Source organism: Parasteatoda tepidariorum, chromosome 2 (assembly GCF_982258835.1).
Source record: "Parasteatoda tepidariorum strain Cologne lab strain chromosome 2, Ptep-v5.0, whole genome shotgun sequence".
NCBI classification, from domain to species: Eukaryota; Metazoa; Arthropoda; class Arachnida; order Araneae; family Theridiidae; genus Parasteatoda; species Parasteatoda tepidariorum.
The window spans coordinates 75398830-75419480 of record NC_141756.1 but is presented as its reverse complement, the minus strand read 5'-3'; the positions used below and the strand labels follow the sequence as shown (position 1 = coordinate 75419480).

Below are 20651 nucleotides of genomic sequence, written 5' to 3'. Positions count from 1 at the left end.
ATAAGTCATGCTTTAACCAGTCGAATAAAACTGAATCTATCGTATTTATTTATTTATGGTCGTGCCATGTGATTTGCTTGATACTTAGTCATTATAGCGTTTGGTATATAGTCTCTGGCCAAATTATAAGATTCTATGAAAAATCTAAGTTATCAGGTGATACTATACATCTTTATTGTTTTTACGTGACTGAAACCGGTTTGCATTTGTTTACGTTCGTGTATTAATTGCTTAAATTAGAGGATATATAATATAAATTTGACGATTGGATAAATTGGAGAATATATTTTATAAATATGGAATATTTATTATATCTGGTATTATATTAGAATATTATATTAGACGTACTATTATTAGACTAAATTATTAGACGTACTTTAGTTTTTTAATAATTACATGTTTTGCACGAGCTTGCATGCAATACTTTTATACTTAAACATACATGTAATGGGTTTTTATTCAGGAGATTCTTTATATACTTCCCATTTGTATTTATTTTTAGCGCATTGCATTACAATGTTAACCAATTGATACACTAACTTAAACAAATGCGAACCGGTTTTAATCGCATAAAAACAATAAAGCTGTATAGTATCATCTGATAATTGAGATTTTGCATAGAATCCTACAGTGCGTCTAATAATTTGGAACGGGACTGTACATGTTTAATTCTACTGTGTTTTGACTTTTAACTACTGTTAATATATTATTTGTTTGAAACTTTCAAAAAATGAAGTAAAAAAATATGTTTATATTAGAGATCACCAAATAATGTTTAATTGAGAAAAAATTTTCCAAACTAAGCTGATTTTAGGTAATTTTCATCTCTCTTTTTCTATTTTTTTTTTAAATCTCGATAATAATTAGTCAAAGCTTAAATAATTTCGCAATTTTGACCTGAATCAAAGAAAGATCAATGCCCAATTCAGTACCCCCAGAGGTTTTAATTTGTTATGGGAACATTGAGGACTTTGTGACTTGACAGATTCAACGCGCACCAGTCACCATTTACTACACGGGGAGTCTTCGGCTCGCTGGATTCGAACTCCCGTTCTCACAGGCGTGAGTCCAGCACCCTGCTAACCCGGCTATCCTGGTCACTAAAATAATAATTAAATAAATGTAAAATAAGTTGCGACACAATTAAAAGAAAGGTCACAATCTATCACGTAAACATGGTTTCACTAACATAGATAATTTTTCAAAGAAACGTATAAGTTACACATTACTTTTTTAAACTTTAAACAATCCTATTTTTAATCACTTTTTGTTGTTGCAAACGATATATTTAAATTTAAAATGATATTTTTTTAAAAACTTTTTAAGTTTTCATTCTTTTTCAGTTGACAAAAAGCTCTTATTAAAAAAATAATAAATTATTCACAAATATAATTTTATCTTTCCAGTTTCTTAAAAAATCAGAATTGATGAACATTTTTAAAACCAAAAGTTGTTTCTTAATTATAATAAAAGGGTTTTAGATGGATGCGGATTTCAAAATAAAAGGATATTTTCAGAATTAATAAAAATTAAATTTATAAGACCACTTCGATTTAAATTAAAAGTTTCTTTGAATTAATAGATTTTGACGCTGCTTGGAAAATTATAAAACTTGTCAGCTTCTATTCTTGAATTCTGAATGAATCCACTAATAGCTTTTTTTGTCAGCTTCTGCTTTAAAAATAGGATAACTCCCTTAAATTTAATTAATAATTCTAATAATATTTTTTCTTTTATTTTGAATTTAATTATAAACAATTTTTACTTGAAGTTTTTCACATGAATTAAATTAGCTTACCTATTGTTATTATTGTGCTGAATACTATTTTTTGTAAACATAAAAAATATTTATTGAAATACACTGCTTTTTTTAATTAGTTTTTGGGTCATAATTTAGTATTCAATATTACTTTTACATACACTGTGTTCAAAAAGCATGAAAACGATTAAAAAAAAACACACACACATCAGATCAAAAAAGTGTCAAAGATGCACTTAATGATACCAAATTCAATCCCCCCCGAACCCCGTCGCCACAAGAGTGAAATGGAGCCTACTTAAAACCCCTTTGTTATATTTCAGATTCTAATTTTTCAGAAAATGTATGCTAATTTGACCTACAGCTGCTTGTATTGCGATGTGTTAAAAAATAAAGCCCTAAATAATTTGATCCTAAAAATTGCAATTTGTTAAGAGATAGAGCCCTGGGGTTAGGTGCTCAGCCATGGTTGGGTGGTGCTTGCTCAGATTTATTACAATCTTTATATTTGCAGTATATACAATATATTTATATTTTGTCACATTTTCATAATCAATTACTGTATTAAAATAAATTTTAAAGATACCCAAATGACTCTGACATGATGTTGCCGAAAATGTTCAACAAGATAATACTTAAGTATCAAAATACTTTTAAAACAAAACTATCAATACTTTCTTGTTATATACACGCATCCACTCAAATGTAAATGTAAATGCTCCCGAAGGCAGCAGGGTCAATGTGGAGTCACGAAGGGAAGAGTTCGTTTATGCGAATACAAAGAGAAATCCGTAAAGTGGCGGAGAGTACTTGCACGATTTTTACCACATTCCTTCAATTTGTTTTCTGAAATACCTATGCTATAGATTCTGAGCAATACTGCCAAATGCAGCCGCGAAGCGGTGAGTTTGTGTAGGCCTCAGGCGGCTAGTTATTATATAAAGAAAAAATTGCAAATAAACACTTAACACTGAAAATTGCACACTTAATGACGCTTAAAATTGCTTACATTAAAATCTTAACACTTAAAACTGCACTAGCTTTCACCCTTAACACTTAAAATTACACATTTAAAATTGCAACACACTTAAAATTGCACATTTAAAATTGCAACGCACTTAAAATTGCAATAGCACTTAAAATTGAAATAACTTTCAAACGAATTAGAATTTTGAAACAATAAAAAAAAAACTTCGTTTAGGTAATAATTCAAAATTGTCCCAACAGCAAGTCAAATTTCAATTCTGTATCTGTAGTTGTATTTGAGCCGGCAATAGACAGGCCAACTTAATTTAGTTTTCAGTGCAAGTTTAACAGTCAATAATTCTCGAACTTATAATAGAATCGTATATATTTTATTCTATTGAAATCCATGTACATTTTTCCAAATACCTTCATTGTTTCAAGTTTCTACGTCTTGGAGATTTTGCGCTATAAAATAAAATGTAATGAAAAGCGAAACATTTAAAACAGAGGCTCGCGCCATTACGATTTTTTTAGTATAGAGACATTTTAGGCATTTCTCCTCGATTTATCTTATTTATCACATATTATAGCATATCTCATTTAACATTAAAAAAGAGTATCTCTCTTTTTTCATTCTCATTTGCTACTGACATTTTGTTACTGATATTTTTACTCCTTTTTTTTATCGCTACTGACATCATTGACATTGTTAGTTTTTATCTTTACTCCTAGATCTGAGACCCTTACGAAATGTTATACTTCTATGAACTTGTTTAACACTATAACGTGGAAAACAAATTTGAAATTTTTTTTGTTAGTTATATAGCCTACTTCTTTCGACCTGCGAATGACTTAATGTAGCAAATAAACTAATCTAGTCAATAGCTAAATTAATATAGCTAAGTTAATCTATAATAACTAAACCAAAACAAAATTATTCGCATTGTTGTAGCATTTTTATCAAACATTCTCAAAATGTTAATTATTAGAAATTTTTTTTTTTTGAAAAAAAAAAAAAAAATGAAAACTTTTTTTAGAACTTTTTTTTAGAAACGAAAAGAACTTCAAGGTAATTAAATAAAGTAACATTATGATAGTTCAAAAGCCATTTGCCCCGAAATCAATAAAGCCGCAAAAATAAAGGGAATGCTGGAATGTAAAGACGTAAACAGTCCGCGTTTTTGTACCCATTTTCTCGACATATATAGGTATGTTTAGATACAGATAAAGAAGACTCCATATCGGACTAGATAACTTTTTTCTTCTTTTTCTGTTTTATCTTTCTAAACAGGAAGAAAAAAAATTATCTATGGATTATTCTTTTGTATCTTTTCCTCCTTAAGGAGTTGGGGGAAAAAAATGGATATCTAACGGAACAGATTTTTTAGACAGTCATGGGTTTTCTGTGAGGTAAAGAAGAAAAACTGCGGGGGCGATGATCAATATCGTTAAATCGATAGCATGTCATATCGATTTTGTAAATTCTGTACAAAAGCGTGAGGAATTTTGCCGTTTGAATATATTTTGCTTTAGGCAATAATTTCACTACTTTCACCAGGGAAAAAGTTTGTTTGGAAAAACTTGATCGCTAAGCAATAAATTGGCATTTTGGGTAGGTGTAGAGCAGAGGTTTCAAAAAGGTGTTCCATGGAACCCTAGTGTTCCGTGAAAGGATCATATGGGTTCTAAGAGCATTTTATTTACATCCTATTAATAGTCCATATTTTTTTTTAGTATTTTGGTAGTTTATATGAAATTATATATGTATTGTCGGTGAATAAAAAGTATTAAAATTTTTAAAAAATATATTTTTTTTAGTATCAATCATGCACTTTTATATTTTGAAAAAAAAAATGTGCATACATTAAAAGTGCCATAAGAATTTATCATCAAGCGTTTCAATTAAAGAAATTAACGAAAATCTAGATAAAAAAAAAAAGAAAGAATTACATTTCTATTCTCAACGTTCATAACAGTTCCTTTTTGAAAACCCTAATTCAGCTGACTTAGATCATTTTTAGCAAATGCATACACCAATAACGATTTCACAATTTAAAATATTTTATTATTCGCATTAAATATTTTCAAAATTATTATTAGCTTTTTGTTATTATATTCACAGCTGCTAATGATTTAATAATGCTGGGGTTTGGGAACCACTGATGGAAGAAAAATTAGGAACCGCTGGTGTAGAAATTTAAATTTGATGAATAAAGTTTTTCAGCCGCGATGGCTCAGGGGTTAGAGCTTTCGCCTTCCAACGAGGTGAACCGGGTTCGAATCCCAGTCGATACGAATTTCGCATCCGGCTTGCACCTATCACAGTGCTGATGTGAAATATCCTTAGTGGTAGACGGATCATGGGTTAGAGTCCCCTTGCCGTCAGGCTAACCGTGGGAGGTTCTCGTGGTCTTCCTCTCTATGTTACGCAAATGCGGGTTAGCTCCATCAAAAAAGTCCTCCACGAAGGCAAATTTCTCCCAACGCTCGATCTGGAAATTCCCTTGTCTACTGGATTGGGTTCAAAATTACAAGGCTAGGGAGTTGAATATTAGCTGTCGTAAACCCATAAAATTGAGTCGGCTGTTCAACGATGGTAATGAAATAAAATTATAAAATAAAATTATAAAATAAAGTTTCTCAAGTGACTTATTTATTTATTGTTTCAGACAAGCTTCACTTTAACGAAATGTCCAAGTGAGCTACCTTCCCTTGTTTGTTTGCTTTCTCGTTCTTTGCCCCTTTCTCTTCTTTATCTACCTTCTAATATTGTTCAACCTTTTTTTACGTCGAAAACATAATACCTTATGATTTTACCTTGAGTATGGCTCAGCATAGCCACATCTGTTTGTAACAACATTCAAATCAGACTAAACCAAACCAGTAGTAAAAAGTGTATCACTGAATAATATTTAAGGAAACTCATTCTCTAGTGCTGCGGTTCTCAAATGGTGCTCGAGGAACCTTAGGGTTTCTTGGAACCCTAAGTAAACCATGTAAAGTTAAACCATGTGAGTTCAAAGCGTCCCTCGATTAGTGAGGGATTAGTGGGTTATCGAAAGATATAATATTTCTTATAACCTAAGTATTGAAATCTCCGATTATCTTTAGATGTAATCAATAATTCCTAATTTATTTAATTTTTCGGTTGTCTTTGCAAAATTATTTTAAGAAAAATGTTAATTAAATAAAAAAAAGCATTTTTAAAAAGGAAATATAATATTTCTAATAACATTATATTGAGAATATATTGTTATATATTAATTATGAAATATTATGACAATATATTAATTATGAAAGGAACAAGCATTTATAAAATATATCATTAGTATTTCCTACACGCTTTTCAAATCCGAATAAAATAATTGAATTGTTTAATAAGGAAATAGGTTTCCTAAATAACCATTTTCAAGGTTTATAGCAGCTCATTTAAGTTTTTATTTCGAAGTAAACCATAATTCGACATATTTTATTAATTTTCAGCTTAAGTATCAGCTTTAATATCAAAAATAAATTCATACCTAAGCTAAATATAGCACAAGAACTTCAAATTTAACTGCCGGACATAATACCTATTTTAAGATTATCAATTATAAGATAATGAAAAATCTTCATTCCTCTAATTAAATTTAAAAATAGTTTTCTATGCATAATAACGTTCACAATTAACTTAATAAATTTTATTTACTAAGTCAGGGTTTCTAGAGAAGGCTGATTATTTAAGGTTTCGTAGCCGAAAAAAATGGGAACCGCTGCTTTGTACTTTTTTCTATGGAAAGATAAAGTACTGTCATGTGAAATGTGCCAAATTGTATATTTTTAATGTTCTGGTTAGATTATATGTAATTAAATGAAATATTGGAGCATCGGGTAATTTTTGTACTTCTTTTGGAAGCATGAAGTGTGGATTTTTAAAACCATTTTCATACATTTTCCCTTCATACTTTCGGAAATCTTAAGCCACCTGAACCATAATATCGCTAAATTTGATGCAACTGCAGTAGGGTGACTAGAATCATATTATCGAGTAAATAAATTCTACTCGAAATCGGTTATACAGATTATTCAGGTAGCAGCAAATTTTCTTGGAGCGTTGAAATAGTTTTCCTGAGAACACAGCGTGCCTTAGTTTTTCTCAGATTTCGTTTTTATTCTTTAATCCTTTCGGGAGGTTCTGATCTAAAATAGTTATTTCTTTTTGCTGAGATGTTGGAGTATATTAGAGCCACATTAACCTCATTGTGTAAATCAAATTGTGCACTTATTTTCTATTATTGATTATCGTTGTGTTAGCAATTAAAGCGTTCTTTTGCGAGATAATGACTTTTATTGTAAGGATTTTTATCGTCAAAGTCAAAGGAACTTTTACTGTTATAAACTTCTTTAAGATTTTGCTGTTATAAATTAAGGATCTAAAACAGTCATAAGACAATTTCAGGCAGAAGAATTTATTATTTAGCATGATGGAGTTTTGAAAAACTGGAAGAGAGCATAACTAAATAAATGAACTCTTACGTTGAAAAGTTTAAATCAATTTTTATAGTCACACGTTCAATTTATAAGTAAAATGGATTTTTGATTGCCAACTAGCTTTACTGAACTTTTTAAGTCGAGATAAAAAGATTTTTGTTTTCAAAACTTATTCTTTTCTTTATATTTAAACGCAGAAGTCAAAAATTAATTGATCTAAGACCTAAGTCTTCAATCTGAGTTCTCAAACGTATAATTTAATTAAGTTCCGTGCATCTAGGCCTCTGTTGGCATCAAATTCAAAGTAGATTTTTAAAAGAATTGAATTTTACGATGTTTTATTATATTAAGTTTAAGAATCTGAAATTTATCTTTAAAAATGATGCTAAAATTACTCTAAATATTCGATAGCAAAGTTGATACTATGTTTGCAAGTTGGTATTTATATTTTAGTATTAGAATTAAATAAATTTAAAGGTCTTCAAATTGAAGACGCTAGACGAATAAGAATGAGAAAATTTATTTTTAAAATTACATATAACGGTTAAATACGGTATTTCTTTAATTTCTTATAGCTTGTGCTATGCTGCTTATTTGTTTCACGCGTTTTTACTTTATAAGCTTAGAGAGCTTTAATTGGACATTTCATTTTATCAGGAAAATTCGTCTTTTATTTATTTTTTCGTCTAAACATTTCGTAATGATGCTGTTTCCATGACAGTGCATGTTAAAACAATGGAAAAACGTGTTCTTACAAGATTGCATGCTAACAACTCTACGTAGAGAGGTGGAAAATATTGCGAAATGATCGAAAAAATATTAGCAATCTGTAACAAAAAAGCATGTCAATTGGTGAAGCCATTCGAAGGATATTAAGGAAAGCTGTAGCAATAGGTTTCAACCATGGAATTTGCATTTTCGATATTGCGCCATAACTACATGGCGAGAGTGGTAAGGTGATTGTTTGCAAACCACGCCACAAAAATGCTCAAACTGTAGTAAATAGCACGATCCAAATCAGTGCTTCCGTTTTTGAGTTATTAGCAAACAGGCAGTTAACGTTGATACAGGCAGACCTTTCATGTTATATCTAGAGAGATATGGAGAAAGAAAATCATAAATCAAAAATTAGATGATTTTTCTATTTAACTTTTAATGCGTTATTGCTTTTAATAGCCATTTAAACTGCACTCTTCTCAATCTCATAAAATGAAAGCTATTTCATAGAAAATTTTCACTTTAAATGAAATTTGCACTTTTTAAGAAATATTCTGATATGAAAATGTCATCGATTCGCACAATAGTGTTTTGAGTTATTTTATGTCAAAGTTTTTATTGGTCTTCTTAATTTATTTTAATGTAAGCTTTTAGCAAGAGAATTGAAATTTATATCGCTGGGCTTCTCTTATTTTAAATTTTGAATTAGTTTTACAGTAATTAAAGAGAAATTTTGAAGTTTTTTTTCGGATTTTTTGATGCAAAAGAAAAAGTAATCGCAATATAATTCAATTTTTTTTCCAGTCTTGTACTGAATATAAATATACCTCGTACAATTTGGAGATGAAAAGTATCTTATCCTTTTATAAATTTTAAATTGGTTTTGGAGTTATTAAATTTTAAGGTTTGTTTCTTATCTTTTTCTATAAAGTTCATTTACATTTTCCGGAAAAGTTAATAAAAATAAATTTCATTTCCCGTTTTTTTCCCTTGAAAAAATATGGCAAAACAATCTGCTTTCATTAAAAATGAAGAATTAGATTTGTGTATTATTTTAAAGAGGGGGATCGATATTAATATTTATGTAAATAAAAGATATTTTTATAATTCTCCTTTCAAATTTGTCTGAAGTAGGAATTCATGATTGAGCATACAGTTCTGTAAATAAATTAAGATGTATCAAGAAGTTTCATTTAGTCATAAATTAATTCGGCATGAATTAATTAAGGAACAAACTCGTCTTTTTGAAGTATTTCCCACTAACAGTTTCTACGTTATAATTATGTGATAAATTTGATTGTAAAGTAAACTATTCAGAGTATTTGTTACTTTTAATATCTAAATATTTTATAGAAAATATGAGCACAGTGTTTTAAAGTGTACTTTAAAGAAAATATTTTGCAAGAAAATTGAAATGAAAGAAGATGTGAGAGTAACATTTTTAAAAAAATTAAGATTTTGAGGTAAAAATTTTTTTAGTATTATTTAATTATATTACATTAATTTTCTTTATCAAGTCTACTTCGAATTTTTCACATCTATGCAAATGAACATACTAAGGCCGCAATCTTCGAGTATTTTCGTAGTGAAAGAAGCTTCCAAGCTAATTTAGCAACCAGCAGTTGATACTTAACATTAGAAAGCCTTTCTTTTAAGGTCTAATTAAAAACAGTTGGATGAAGAATAAAGGCAATGAGCAATTTTTTATTTCTTAATAAAAATGTGCAAACTTTAAGGCTAACAGTCAACGAATAACCTTTGAAAGTCTTTCTTTTGACAGCAATTAACAGTTAGACTAAAAGTAAATGCAATGCATATCCTTTAACAATTTGCTATTATTAAAGTATGAACTTAAAGCTTACAGTAGTCAACGAATAACCTTTGAAAGCCTTTCTTTGACGGCTATTAATAGCCATATTAAAAATAAATGCAATACATATTCCTTATTCGCTATTGTTAAAGTACAAACTTTAAAGCTAACAGTCAATGAATTACCTTTGAAAGTCTTTCTTTTAATGGCAAATTAACAGCCAGGCTACAAATAAATGCAGGGCATATTCTTTATTTGCTTTGGTATTGTTAAGGTACAAACTTTAAAACTAACAGTCAACGAATAACCTTTGAAAGCATTTCATTTGACGGCAAATTAACAGCCAGATAAAAAAACAAATGCAGGGCACATTCTTTATTTCATTTCAAAGCTAATTTACTAAATCATACTAAAATACACCTTAAAACTTTTATCCACCCAGCTTTTCGATAAAGTGCTTTAAAGTCAGTATTGGCGACGCAGTTAAAATATCAGATTATAGTTGATGAATTTTTATGCCACTTACAGCTTGTTTTAACAGTACTGGCACAGACATAAAATACCTCTTTATATTGACAGTCATAAGAAAGAGTCTTGTTATAGTCTGTCCCCGAAAGAAATTTCCTCTGTATGGTTAATAATAGTTTTTAAATATTAGTGCGTTTCAATAAAAAGGAAAATCCGATTAAAAGTTTCTGAATTTCATTTTGATTTACTTTAAAAAATACATTCAATATCACTACAGTACGGATCATCGACCAAAGCAATTTTAAAACTATTGCAACTTTTTACTTGACACAAGCCAAAGAGTATCAATCGTTACCTTCTCCAAAAAAGAGAACTTAAAAAGCGTTTACTAAAAATATCTTCGAGCAATTTCCCTTTCAAGCTTAGAAACATTTACTTACAAACACAAAAGTTTCAAAAAATTCCCACCCTGCTATAAAAATATCTGGAATAAAACTGGGAATGATATTTCTTTTATCTGTTGCAACCTTTCCCGTGTTGATGAAGGGAAAGGCAGGAAGAAAAGGAAAGGATCACTTCACTTGGTTTATCCCTTTTCGCCATTTTCTGTTATATCCCTCACTTCTCAAAACATTCCATTCCCGTTATCTTTGTGTTACCTTCGACTCTTTCTCCAGACAAAAGGAATCTTTTCCCCATTGCACTGTCTGGGAAAGAAGAGAGAAAGGGAAAATAAAGTTTTCCCTTTTTTTCTCTCTTTCCTCATATGAACAAAGAGCAAAGAATCGGAATTAATTGGGTTAAAGAAGCTTAGGCGTCTGAGAAAACAGAAGGGATTCTTTTCGTTACCGAATCTGTGGGCCTCATTAGGTTCACCTCGCCCACACGATTATAAAGGGACAGATGACTGGAGATGGGATGATGCCTAAGTGTTTGGATTAATAAAAAAAAAGAAAAAAAAAATGATTATAATTTATTCCGAAAGAATGGATGTTGAGGGGATTTTCAACTTTGGTTTTTAACTTTTTTTTCCCTGAGATAGTCTTAAATGGAGTTAATTCTGCGAATCGTGTTTTACAGCTCATTAGATTTTCCAGAACAATCAGAATTCTATTCACTCCTCATACTGTATTGCTATAATAACAAATGCTATGTTTTAAATCATGTTTTATTTTCAATGTCATTAAGTCTTGTAGACAATGTAATGCTTCTAAATGCAATGACATATTTTATGAATTCTATCTGAAATTATGACCCAAAAAAATTAGCTATGCTTTTAAGTCGAGAATTTTAAAGTACAATACATTCCATTTATTGTATTATCAGTAGAGCAAAAATATTTGCTTATCCACAAAGGACAAACAATAATTTCTGATGTAATTGTAGTAGCATATACAACATTGAAATAGAGAAAAAACAATGTTATTAAATGCAAAAGACTTAGTAAAGAAAATCATGAAACTTTAAAAAGTTTCTCTCTTTTATTTAGCATTTAATTTTGCCCATTCAAAAAGATCTTTTCATAGATTACATTACAGACAAATACAATGACGTTTTTTGCTTCAAAGAATAACAAAAAACTGAAGTAAGAATTTAAAACTCAATAAACAGCAGACATAGTTCTTTTATTAGTCGAATTGCAGATAAATTCTCATTATCAACTTTTTCAACGAATATTTTGAAATTATTATTCACATATAACCTTTAACAAATATCCCATCTTAGTAGTACTTTAGTAATATCCCATCTTTACTACTTACTTTACTTTAGTACTTACTTTAGTAATATCCCATCTTTCAATCAATGACAGTTTTATCTCAATCAGCGTATAATTTTAAATTAACTCAAAAGACAAAGGAATGACTAAGTCGTTGCGGAGGACTTATTTTGAAAGAAAAATTATCCGCATTTGTGTAGCATTGAGAAGAAGAAAAATTCCACAGCTATTCATACTACAATTGTAATTTAATATTTAATCCATTTACTACAGAAGACAATTTATGTAGCTTAAATATTCAGTACAGCTTGAAGCATTATAAGTATCTACCAATCAGAGTCGTGTGCCGGTTTCGAAAACCGATAATGACTGCAACTGATTACAGATATTATTCAGAGAAATTGTGATTGTTACTAAAGATCACATGTTCATTGTAACTATTATATTAAGCGCAAAGATACTTTCTTCAACAACCCAATTAATGCTATATTGTAAAATGCAATTCAAAAGTATTATCTTTAATTCATATAATATGTATGAAGTCTTGCTTCCATAACATCGCTAAATATAGCTTTTACAACTGAATTGCCTTATCTAAGTTTTATAATAAGCCGATCAAAGCGTCTTACTATATAAATTTTTGACGCTAGTATCTGTAATTCTTGTATCATTGCCAGGCAACTTTTTGTACATTATACGTTAGGAAGTTCAAATAAAGAATATAGAAAAGAGAAGAAGTCCAGCTCTTCGAAAGCGTAACTATGGCAGAGAACTCCTCGGGGGTGTTTGCTATATCAGAAAAATAACTCACAGTTTATAGTGTGAGTAACATACTCAGATATAGCAGAGCATCATATTTTTTAAGATCCAGCGCATGCTCTTAAGAAAAAAGTGACGTCAGGAGGTACGTCACCAGTAAACCGGTTGTTGGACTACTCTACATGTATAGTTGTGTACGTTGTCTCCCGCGAACAGCTATTTTATTCTTTCTTTCTGTCTCAAAATATTTTAGCAGATTTAATCAACATGGAAGATATAAATGTATTCTCAAAGAAATAACTTATTTAATAGGAACTACTCGGGGCGGTTTGCTATATCAGAAAAATAATTTGGAGTTTGCAGTGTGAGACATACTCAGATATAGCAGAGCATCATATGTATTAAGACCATGCGCATGCGCTTAAAAATAAAGAGACAGCCAGGAGGTACGGCACCAGTAAACCGGTTGTTGGACTACTCTACATGTATAGTTGAGTACGTTGTCTCCCGCCAACCGCTATTTTATTCTTTCTTTCTGTCTCAAAATATTTTATCAGATTTAAAACATGGAAGATATAAATGTATTCTCAGAGAAATAATTTACTAATAGTGCAGTTCTATTTATAAATAGTGCAAAAATGCAGAACAAACGAACAATAAATTAAAAGACTAAACTCTTCATATTCTACTCAATCCTAGTAGTGGTAGAAAGGAGAGGTGGGTGTAAAAGCGAGGTTTAAAAAACACTACTACTACGCCTTTAAATGTTGTTTTTGCATTTATATACATATATGTATCGCACCCGGTTTACAATATGTCTATCGAAGCTAGCATTTTTCTCCTATGTATATTCTTTGGTTCAAGCTTTTTATTGACCTTCTAACAAAACTATTAACATCTTATAATCCAGATAATTGCTATTCCTCGTATATAGGATTATGCATATAAATCCCTCGGAAAAAAATATGTTTATCTGGAGAAAGTATGTTTTTCTATGTGCTTTTGCATTTTAAAATACCGTTTATGTAAATTAATTTCGCATATTTAAGTTTAGACTTCTAAATCATTAAGATTGCATCATTTGCACGTAAAAATTCGACCATTAGATCAAAAGATATTAGGATGTTCTGTATTTCGTTTTGCACACTTTTTATTACATGAAGCTTTTGGTTCATACGACTAAATTTATATTTTACATATTAATGAAATACTTTTAAATGTCAACAACCTGATTATATGACTTCTGTCAGAAGAGCATTAAAAGCAACAACAATTAAATACTGCTAGCAAATTAAAGAAAAGTAGGATTCTATTGTCTTTCAATAACTTTAATTTAAAGTGAAATTTTATTTTACTTTTAGAAAATGAAACTGTATTATATCAGAAAAAATTAGATTTAAGCAAATTCAGAATGAAAAAGAAGTTTCGAGAAAATATTCATTCATTTATATCATTCTAATATTTCAAAAGATTCAAATCGACAACCTTTCCGCTATCTAGCGAAGACAGATAAATCCTAGTGGCCAAAAGCAGAAACAATTCCAGAGAAAGAAGTCATCCAAAATAGTTAAAGAAGTAGCTGCAAAACATGACTTTTACATTTCTGCATTCAGTACAAGAAAAAAAAAGAAGCAGCAGCAGCAATAGAACGAAACGCCGCCAGCGGGTCAAAACGGAAGATGCAGTGATCTACTTAAGGTATGTGTATTTCACCGCTACGTTGCTGAAAACTTACGTTTTGGCACAGTTAGTCGAAAAGTCCGCGGAAAGAATTTCCGATACTTCAGTTGGCAACGGTTCAAGAAAGAACAGCAGAAGTCTAAAAATGTCGTTATGGGAGTTTTGTCGCAGGCCGCTGTCCCTGAAAAGGTTATTTCTGATGCGAACAAACAAAAGGACCTGACAACTATTTGGACAGAGAGATATTGGTCAGCGATTAACTCAGGGATTTAAGCTTTTGTCGGAGAAGAATTGCCCAATTAAATTCCGCTTTCCTTTTTTTGTAAACGGGGTTAATTTTAGTTATGGGAGTTTTCAGTTTCATGCCAATATCTACTGCTTGTGGTGATTTGTTAAATTGTGTCTATTTTTCTGGCAACACCTCTTTCTATCGAAGTATATGTTTTATGAAAACTGACGAGGCCATTTTTCATGTGAGGATCTTCGAAACAAGGACGTTTTAATAAAAATTGAGTCTTTTTTTTATTCTTATTTTAATAGCAGTGTAAGGTCAAATTGTTTTTCAGTAAAGGTAAATTTCTTTTACAAAAAAATTGAGAAATATTTGCAATTGCTCATATATTTTCCTTTATGTATAAATGCGTGGCATAAAAAAAGAAATTGCCAACAAGAACAGGAAAGATTTAGGGACAGACAGATAGTTTTACTGAAACTTTAAGGGCCCTTAAGAGTTTGTGTTTATGGTGATATAAGGAATTTTCGAACGGAAAAACTGAAAATTTTCGAAAAGAAAACTGACAGAAAAAACAGAAAATAAGTGCAGAAATCGTTTTTATATGAGCCACCTCTTTGTTTAAATGTTATTGTCGGGCACACGTTTGTTTTGTTTCATTTTCGTTGCTTAGATTCTGGATTTTTTCTCTCAATCTTCGTTGTTTCAGGTAGTACTTGAAAATATTATGAAGGAAAGACGTAATTCGTGTTGATCTATCAGTTGGTAAAAAGAAAATAATTTAACTGGCAGAGTTGGTTTATGACGTTTATAATATTTTTTTTTGTTTCAGTTAAAATTCAAAGCTCTAGTGGACAAAGTAACTATGCAATCGGGCTAACTTTGACCTTTAGATATTTTCCATTAAATGTTTTCCTCTTAAGTCAATTTTTGTGAAATATTACCCTTGCCGCAAGTACAATAAGCAAACAATAAACTTGAAAATGGTTTAAAAAATTATTTATTACTGTTTATTAATTTTAGAAATCATATTTATACTAAATTATCATTAATTTGTTAGATACTCGCTATAAAATATTTGTTTATCCTCATCAAAAGTAATGAAAAAAATAACAAATGTGTGGTTACGTAATATGATTAAACAGTTTGAAATAAAAATCTGAAAAGATGTTCTTCAAAATTGCTTTCGATAACGGAAAAGAACTAAAAATGGAATTATGAAAACACTGTTGGTCAGAGAAATGGTGAATTCGCACGCTTTTTCGGGAAAAGTAAAATTGTAAAACTACTTTTTGACTCTCAGATAGAAACCAGCATAAATCATAAATGTTTAAAATAATTTCCCTAACAATGATTCCACGGTTTTGGTTCCCAAAAAATTCCACAACTTTAAATTCTCCTGCTTAACAGTTCAAGGATCTTTCGCCAATTTCAATAGATTCTCAATAATTCTCAAGATGATAAACTATTACAAAAAGAAAACACTTCTTGCTTCTATCTGCTAACGTTGCTTCCAATAGCCTTAACATTTTACGGAATACTCGAAAGCCAATGAGCTGTTTTAACCACCCAAATGCTTTCTGGAGAATAGACAAAGTTTACCCAAGTGGGAAAATAGATTTAAAAAAAAACTAAGTTGAGTAATTTCACAAAATTTTACTCATTAATTCACTAAGTTGAGGGTATTCACAAACATTTAACCAACACATAGGCATAATCAAAAGCATATTAACTTCGTCAGAAGACTAGGATAACGGCTATGTTTCTGACACAGGTTTTAGTAAATTAATACCTGTAAGGGCAAATTTAAATTCACCCGTAATTTGTAAAATTTTTTAAAATAAAATGTCATTTATGATCATTTGAACCATTTAGTATTAAGTAACATATGCTGTTTTGAGCTTAATCCGATTAAATACTTCTAAGTATGGGGGTAATATTCTTAAAAATTATTTCTCTTTTATGAACATTACTGGTGTCTTTTTCTTTTTTCATTTCAACAAATAATTTTGAAACTCTTTCTATAATTATAAAACACAAGAATCTCTCAGAATGTTTGCATTTGCAAATTAAATATGAATCCTGTGATTTCGAGGTGCTATCAGTAATCTTTTTACATTCTTTTCTCCTTTTTTCGTCAGACTTACTTCACCACTTCATAAGTTCACCTAGATTACAAAATACTGTTTATGCTTGGCACGGTATAGCCGTTACCGGCCGTTGTGCTTCTGAATGCTGCTCTCAACTTACTTTCACAAATAAATAGAACCAATGAATGTTGTTCTTGTCAGAAAATACCTGATCATATTTACCGTCATTGGAATCTGAGTTAAGTGAATTTCTTCTTTTCTTTATTAACGATTTATTTTGTTAAAATGTGTTTTAGGCAAATTGTTGTGTAAAAAGCTCAACATCAAACTTCATGAAATATTATTACGAGTAAAATTTACAATCATAAATAAGTCGCAATAATTCAATAAATGAAAGAGCAATATAATTTTCTTACAATGTTGAGAAAAATACTAAAGCAAATAGGATTTCTAAAGAGAATAGGATTTCTTTTATTCTCTCAAAATAAATTAAAATACTGAAAGTTATTCAGCATCATTAATGTATTTATTATTACGATGATTTATTTACTATTGGTGGAATAAGTAAAAACGGTACCTGGTTTAGAAGATCAAACACGGAACTTTACAAAGCATATAAAGAACCTGATGTCATTAAATTTATCAAAATTCAAAGGATTAAATGGGCAGGACACATTATAAGAATGGAGGATAGCAGGACAATCAAAAAAGTTTTCTGTGCCAGGCCAACAGGTACAAGAAAAAGAGGACGACCAAACCTAAGATTTTTAGACTGCCTTGAAAAGGACCTACAAATTTTAAAGATAATTAACTGGAGAACCTTGGCTAAGGGAAGAATGTCTTGGCATAGGCTTGGTGAGAAGGCCAAGGCCCATCCTGGGCTGTCGTGCCAATGAGAAGAAGAAGAAATAGGATTTCTAAAGAGAATAGGATTTCTTTTATTCTCTCAAAATAAATTAAAATACTGAAAGTTATTCAGCATCATTAATGTATTTATTATTACAATGATTTATTTACTAACCTATTTTCTCGAATAAAAGAAATAGGGTTTCTTTTATTCTCCCAAAATGAATTAAAATACTGAAAGTTATTATGCATCCTTAATATATTCATTACTATAATAGTTTAATTACTGACTTATTTTCCCGAATAAAAGAGGAATGAGGTTTCTTTTATTCTCTCAAAATAAATTAAAATACTGAAAGTTATTCAGCATCATTAATGTATTTATTATTACAATGATTTATTTACTAACCTATTTTCTCGAATAAAAGAAATAGGGTTTCTTTTATTCTCCCAAAATGAATTTACTGAAAGTTATTATGCATCCTTAATATATTCATTACTATAATAGTTTAATTACTGACTTATTTTCCCGAATAAAAGAGGAATGAGGTTTCTTTTATTCTCTCAAAATAAATTAAAATACTGAAAGTTATTCAGCATCATTAATGTATTTATTATTACAATGATTTATTTATTAACCTATTTTCTCGAATAAAAGAAACAGGGTTTCTTTTATTCTCCCAAAATGAATTAAAATACTGAAAGTTATTATGCATCCTTAATATATTCATTACTATAATAGTTTAATTACTGACTTATTTTCCCGAATAAAAGAGGAATGAGGTTTCTTTTATTCTCTCAAAATAAATTAAATTACTGAAAGTTATTAAGCAATATTAATATATTTATTGTTACAATAATTTATTTACTAACCTATTTCCTCGAATGAAAGGAGAATAGGGTTTCTTTTATTCTCTAAAAATAAATTAAAATATTGAAAGTATTATGCATCCTTAATACATTCATTAATATAATAGTTTAATTACTAACTTATTTTCAGTAATAAAAGAGGAATGAGGTTTACTTTGTTCCCCTACCAATTAAATTAGCACCTGAAATGATATTAATATATATCATTAATGTATAAACTTTATAATAAATTTTGCCAATAAATTTTCCCATATAAAAGGAAAATCGGGTTTCTTTTATTTCTTTACCAAATAAATACCCCCAAATTTTTTATGTATCCTGAATATCTAAAATAAACTTATTAAATATTTTTATTAATCTAAGAAGAATGAGGTTTCCTTTATTCCTTTACCCAATGTATTAACGCCCTAAATGCTATTATGCATCATTATTATATAAATATATTTATTATTATAATACTTTATTTACTAGTACATTTTCCTGTATAGCAGACGAAGAGGGCTTCTTTTATTCCTTCTCCAAATAAATAAACTACATGTACCAATGAATAAAGAAAGAAGAAGAAGAAAAAAAATGTTCAGTGCTGTAAGAATCTGTGGGTGGAAAAAGTCAGCGGTCATTCTATCTGAAATATTCCGACATTGCCACACAAAGGCAGCTGCGACAATAACGTCTTTTCTTTTGATGATCTTGAACTCAGTTTGTGTGGACCTAAAGATCAATGCATAAAAGACAGACATTTATTTAAATGTCAAACTTAATGGAGCATATCTCTTTATAAAGAAACGTTCACAAAGCACTTTTTCTGTGAACTCAAATCATATTTTGCATTATAATAGTGCTGATAAAATCATTTATTTTGCTACATAACTAGTTTTATTTTGATAATGGATTTTAATGTAGTTAAAAAAATTATTAACGACATTTGAATCGGAAACATTAATGACTTTTTAATTTTTGTAACATATATGATTATTACAGTGAAGAATTTATGGAAAGAACAGTATAGGACTCAACCCTTGGACGCAGATGGGGTACCAGCGCCTCTTTTATATATTTTTTTCTGACTCTCTAATTACAAGCAAAAATACACTTTAGTAGTTTTTAAATATTAAAAATAGTCTAATAGTTACTAAAAGAACCTGCTGAAATGATCAAAATTATGTTTGCACTAAAATATAAAATCCAAAAAAATAGTTTGAATTTTATTTTTTGAATTCATATATAAAAATTTATCAGTAATTGATATTTTATGCTAAAGAAAGTCTAATGGTGAATGACTGTTTTTCCTAGAACTAAATAACTGCAAATTTTAAAAATTATTGCATGTAAGAGAGCCATGTTTAGAAAAGATTTTATATTCAACATAGAAAAAGATAGCGATGTTTCATGCTTTATTTCATAACAATAAATTTGAGAAATGCCAAATATGCACATTTATTTTGACTTATTTAAAACTGAAATGAATACAAAATAAGGAAATAAGTATGAAAAATGTGCTTGATAATAATTCTGCTCTAAAGCGTCAGTAAATCGGAATTCGAGAAGGGAATAAAATTATTAAATAAAACTTCGTCAATCAGCGTTGTTAGTACAATGAGATGCAATATTATTCTTACGAAATAGTGATAAGTCGCATTTTCGGCGTTTTCGTGTACCGTGAAAAATAAAATGATCTCACAATTTCCTTTTCAAATATTCAGCTTTTGTTGTTATATTTGCGAAATAATAATGAGCTGAATTTTAGTCACTTTCATGCACAGTGTGCGAAATAAAAAACGGACACCCCTTAAAAAATTTAATAAGGTAACCTCACCTCAAATACACTAATTAATTAGTGCAGATGATATTTTAAGTTACGAAATCAGACACTAAAACGTACTTTCTCTGAATAAACATGTCTTTTTTTCGACAGACTCGAAATTCTGACCCCCAAATTATAGGGGGTAGCCGAGATCTGGGAAATATGGTCGCAATTGTTTGGTCTAGAGTGCAGTCCGAAGTTTGTACCCCTTGATATTAATTTTACTTAGCCTAATATCCGAAATATATAATATTAATTTACTAGATATTAATTTTAATTTTCTAAATATTAATTTTACTAGAAATTTCCTAAATATATAATAAATCAATTATATATGGATGATCCCCTAGGATATATGACTCTCCATATCTCATATGGATTTAATATATTGTTTTGACTCAATATTATTTATAAAAAGCAATGTCAAACTATAATTATTTTTCATTAATGAGCCGGAAAGCAG

At 29.5% G+C, this 20651-nt stretch overlaps 1 protein-coding gene across 1 annotated transcript in view; it reads left to right on the top strand.

Annotated features, from left to right (window-relative positions):
• LOC107440064 (syntaxin-binding protein 5) overlaps window positions 1–20651 on the top strand; it is a 340660-nt gene that overhangs the window by 142000 nt on the left and 178009 nt on the right. The gene's annotated exons all lie outside the window — the stretch shown is intronic.